This window comes from Chiloscyllium plagiosum, chromosome 47, assembly GCF_004010195.1.
Source record: "Chiloscyllium plagiosum isolate BGI_BamShark_2017 chromosome 47, ASM401019v2, whole genome shotgun sequence".
Lineage (NCBI taxonomy): Eukaryota > Metazoa > Chordata > Chondrichthyes > Orectolobiformes > Hemiscylliidae > Chiloscyllium > Chiloscyllium plagiosum.
This window is the reverse complement of record NC_057756.1, coordinates 10,311,990-10,317,598: the sequence shown is the minus strand read 5'-3', so window position 1 is coordinate 10,317,598 and position 5,609 is coordinate 10,311,990.

Sequence of the window (5,609 nt, the reverse complement as noted above, 5' to 3'; positions counted from 1 at the left end):
TGATTACTGTGAAGCCCTGCGTTGTTGGTGACTCTGTGCGGACAGTCCCTCTCTCGCTCGCTATCTCTCTTGCCATGATTGTTTGGCTTTGCTGAAGGAGGAGTCATCTTTGAGAGGGACCATCGATGACTCTGCTCCTTGACGATGACATGAGATGACAATTTTCACTGGGCAGTAAAAGAGACAACCTTCAGAGGGTGAAACTCTCCTGGCTCACCAATGGTTCATTAGTCCTTTCATAGAAACTTAGGAAACAGGAGCCATGATGGGCCGAATAGCCTAATTTCTACTCTAGGCCATTTGGCCTTTCAAGTCTGCTGTGCTATTCAGTATTTTTGGTCATCTAACTCAGTTCCATGTTCCTGTTGTGTACTCATACTCTCTCACCCCTTGAGCTCTAAGAACAACGTCTATATATTTGAAAATATTCAATGTTTTCGCCTCAACCATTTTCTGTAGTCGAGAATTCCACAGGCTCCCCAATCTCTGCGTGAAGACATTTCTCCTCATTTCAGTCCTACCCGTATCCTTCAGCTGTGACCCCTCTGGTCATATGGAACATTCTTCCTGCTTTTATTCTTGTTTAGCCTGTTGGAATTTTTGCAGGTTTCTATAAGACTCCCCTTCTTATTCTTTGAAACACCAGTGAATATAATCTTAACCAATCTAGTCTCTCTTCATCCGTCAGCCCTGACATCCCGGGAATCAGTCTGGGAAACATTCGCTGCTCTCCTTCCATCGCCAGACCATCCTTCCTCAGATACAGAGACCCTAAACTGCACATACAGTACTCCAGGGGCTGGCATGATGGCTCAGTGGTTAGCACGGTTACCTCACAGCACCAGGGGCCCAGGTTCAATTCCAGCCCCGGGCGACTGTCTGCGTGGAGTTTGCACATTCTCCCCGTCTCTGCATGGGTTTCCTCCCACAGTCCAAAGATGTGCAGGTTAAGTGATTTGGCCATATTAAATTGTCCATAGTGTTCTGGAGGAGGGAGGGAGGGAGGGGGGGCGGGGGTGTAGGCTAGATGTCAGGAGTAAATATAGGATAATGGGGAATGGGTGGGTTACTCTTCTGAGGACTGGTGCTGGGCTGAAGGGGTCTGTTTCTACACTGTAGGCATTCTATGAACTGTGCTGTTTCTCCCTGTACAATTGCAGTAAGAAATCCCTGCTCCTGGAAGGAAAACTACAGTTTCAAATCTGTCGAGGTTTGCTTACCTGCTGTGTGTACACACTTGTAACCAAAGATGTAATAAAAAAAATTACATCAACTGAATTCCTGCTATTTTTATCTTCCCTTTGTGCTTGTGCCTAGTTAAAAATCACACAACACTAGGTTATAATCCAACAGGTTTATTTGGAAGCACTAGCTTTCGGAGCGCTGCTCTTTCAAGAGGCAGCTACCTGATGAAGGAGCGTCGCTCCGAAAGCTAGTGCTTTCAAATAAACATGTTGGACTATAACCTGGTGTTGTGTGATTTTTAACTAGGTCCACCCCAGTCCAACACAGTCTCCTCCACATCTTGTGTTTGAGCAGCCAATCATTGAGGTGCCAATGCACACATAATGGATTCGGTTAACACAGGAGAATTGCTGTTCCATTCGCTTCAGATCAGGGAGGCAGAATTGCACACGTGAACGGGTGAGGTACGCATGCTTGTGAGAAACTGGTAAGATCGCATGATTTCCCTTAACATACAAGAAGGACAAAAAACCCAAGGCTTCTCAGCAACATACAACACAACCAAGCAGCAGGAGCCATGATAGAATACCTGCCACTATCACGTCGTGAACATTACATTAGCTCCCATAGCATAAGGGTGAGATATGAGTCCCTGAGGAATTCTGTGAGCTTTTATGACAGCTTCTAGTATTTATAAATGTGCACTGCAATCACAGACACTAATACTCCAGGGCGTAGGTCAGAATTCCCATCGTCTGGTATTCTTGGAATCAATTCACCAAATATCCCCCCACCAAGTGTGTGGGATCTGTGACCCTGTAACAGACCTTCTCCTGTCCCTGTGTAACAGGCTGGGGCTTGGGAACTGAATGGTTTCCAGTTCCAGTTTAACAGGTTGGAGGGTGGGGCTGAGTGGCCTCCTGTTCCTGTGTAACAGGCTGGAGGTGGGGGACTGAATGGCTTCCTGTTGCTGTATAACAGGCTGGAGGAGGGGGCTGAATGGCCTCCTGTTCCTGTGTAACAGGCTGGAGGTGGGGGCTGAATGGCCTCCTGTTCCTGTGTAACAGGCTGGGGGTGGGTGGGGCTGAATGGCCTCCTGTTCCTGTGTAACAGGCTGGGGGTAGGTGGGGCTGAATGGCCTCCTGTTCCTGTGTAACAGGCTGGAGGAAGGGGCTGAATGGTCTCCTGTTCCTGTGTAACAGGCCGGAGGAGGGGGCTGAATGGCCTTCTCCTGTGTTCCTGTGTAACAGGCTGGAGGAGCTGAGTGTTAGAGCTGATGTCCACTGTTGACGATGGTGCTACGTTTGGAAGTTTGCAGACTGCTGACCCAGCCGTCAGCACTCTGTGATAAATCTCAGTCAAATATCTGTGGGTTAAGCTCACGCAACAACAGGCTGTCGATACACATTCAATCGACCACACAGGTTAATGACATGACCTCCACCATCCATGGTCAAACCATTGGCCCTGCCTTCAATGGAGAGACATTGGAGAACATGACACAAAAACAGAGTTCATTAACTCCCCTTCATACACGGACAATATCAACAGCCAGTAAGTCTGCAATCCCGATGTGGTTGCCATTTTATGGTTGTCTATGAACGGCTGGTGTGAAATTCCAAAAGGACGAAGGCCCAGAGCCTTTCAGCTATCATCCACATTTCAAAACTTCCGGAAGCTTCACCAACCTGCAGCACCCACAATCATGTGACCTGTGGCAGCCATCTTAAACAGTCCATTGAAGTCAACTTTTAACAGAACCTGTATGATTTACCACAGGCTAGAAACTGCTAGCCCAGATTTAAAGTCAATGTCTTGGCTTAAAGGTGGTGGAGGTCTGCTTTTCAAACTGGAGGCCTGTGACCAGAGGAGTGCCACAAGGATCGGTGCTGGGTTTACTACTTTTCATCATTTATATAAATGATTTGGATGTTAACATAGGAGGTATAGTTAGTAATGATGACACCAAAATTGGAGGTGTAGCAGACAGCGAAGAAGGTCGTCTTAGATTGCAACGGGATCTTGGTCAGATGGGCCAATGGGCTGAGAAGTGGCAGATGGAATTTAATTTAGATAAATGTGAGATGCTGCATTTTGACAAAGCAAATCAGAGCAGGACTTATACACTTAATGCTGGAAATGTGTTGCTGGAAGAGCGCAGCAGGTCAGGCAGCATCCAGGGAACAGGAGAATCGACGTTTCGGGGATGCTGCCTGACCTGCTGCGCTCTTCCAGCAACACATTTCCAGCTCTGATCTCCAGCATCTGCTGACCTCACTTTCTCCTTATACACCTAATGGTAAGGTCCTGGGGAGTGTTGCTGAACCAACAGACCTTGGAGTGCAGGTTCATAGCTCCTTGAAACTGGAGTCGCAAGTGTATAGAATAATGAAGAAGGCATTTGGTATGCTTTCCTTTATGGGTCAGAGCGTTGAATATAGGAGTTGGGAGGTCATGTTGTGGCTGTACAGGACATTAGTTAGGCCACGTTTGGAATACTGGGTTCAATTCTGGGCTCCCTGTGATTTGAAAGATGCTGTGAAACTTGAAAGGGTTCAGAAAAGATTTACAAGGATGTGGCCAGGGTTGGAGGGTTTAAGCTACAGAGAGAGGCTGAACAGGCTGGGGCTGTTTTCCCTGGAGCGTCGGAGGCTGAGGGGTGAACTTCTAAAGAGGTTCATAAAATCACGAGGGGCATGGATAGGGTAAATAGACAAGGTTTCTTCTCTGTGGTGGAGGGTGTCCAGAACTGGAGGGCATAGATTTTGGAAAGGTTTTGGAAAGAATTCTGAGGGATAGGATTTATTACTATTTTGAAAGCATAGCATGATTAAAGGCAGTCAGCATGGCTTTGTGAGGGGCAGGTCATGCCTCACAAATCTTGTTGAGTTCTTTGAGGAGGTGTCGAGGCAGGCTGACGAAGGCCGAGCAGTGGATCTGGTGTATTTGGACTTCAGCAAGGCATTCGATAAGGTTCACCATGGTCGGCTCATTCATAAAGTCAGGAGGTATGGGATACAGGGAGAATTGTCTGTCTGGATTCAGAATTGGTTGGCTGACAGTGGTTGTAGATGGAAAGTATTCTGCCTGGAGGTCAGTGTTGAGTGGGGTCCCGCAGGGCTCAGTTCTTGTGCCTCTGCGCTTTGTAGTTTTTATAAATGACTTGGATGAGGAGGTTGAGGGGTGGGTTAGTAAATTTGCCAATGACGCAAAGGTTGGAGGTGTTGTTGATAGTATCGAGGGCTGTTGCAGGCTGCAGCGCGTCATAGACAGGATGCAGAGCTGGGCTGAGAAATGGCAGATGGAGTTCAACCTGGATAAATGCGAAGTGATGCATTTTGGAAAGTCGAACTCGAATGCTGAATGTAGGATTAAAGACAGGATCCTTGGTAGTGTGGAGGAACAGAGAGATCTTGGTGTTCAAGTACATAGATCCCTCAAAGTTGCCACCAAAGTGGATAGGGTTGTTAAGATAGCATATAGTGTTTTGGCTTTCATTAACAGGGGGGTCGGGTTTAAGAGCCATGAGGTTTTGCTGCAGATCTATGAGACCCTGGTGAGACCACACTTGGAATATTGTGTCCAGTTCTGGTCGCCCTACTATAGGAAAGATACAGAGGCTTTGGAGAGGTTGCAAAGAAGGTTTACCAGGATGCTGCCTGGACTGGAGGGCTTATCTTACGAAGAGAGGTTGACTAAGCTCAGACTTTTTCGCTGGATAGAAGGAGGAAGAGAGGAGACCTGATTGAGGTATACAAGGTAATGAGAGGCATGGATAGAGTCAATAGCCAGAGACTATTTCCCAGAGCAGGATTGACTGGCACTAAGATTCATAGTTTTAAGATATTAGGAGGAAGGTATAGAGGAGACGTCAGAGGTAAATTCTTTATGCAGAGAGTCGTGAATGCATGGAATGTGTTTCTAGTGGTGGTGGTGGAAGCAGAGTCATTAGGACATTTAAGTGACTGCTGGACATGCACATGGATAGCAGTGAGTTGAGGAGTGCATAAATTAGGTTACTATATTTTAGGTTAGGAATAATCCTTGGCACAACATCGTGGGCTGAAGGGTCTGTTCTATGCTCTATTTAAGGTAAGAGGAGAAAGATTTAAAAGGGACCTAAGTAGCAACTTTTTTACACAGAGGGTTGTACGTGTGTGGAATGAGCTGCCAGAGGAAGTGGTGGAGGCTGATACAGTTACAACATTTAAAAGGCATCTGGATTGGTATTCGACACCCACACCAATCAACCACACCGCCCTGTGGCCCAATATTTCAACTCCCCCTCCCACTCTGCCGAGGACATGGAGGTCCTGGGTCTCCTTCACCGCCGCTCCCTCACCACCAGACGCCTGGAGGAAGAACGCCTCATCTTCCGCCTCGGAACACTTCAACCACAGGGCATCAATGTGGACTTCAACAGT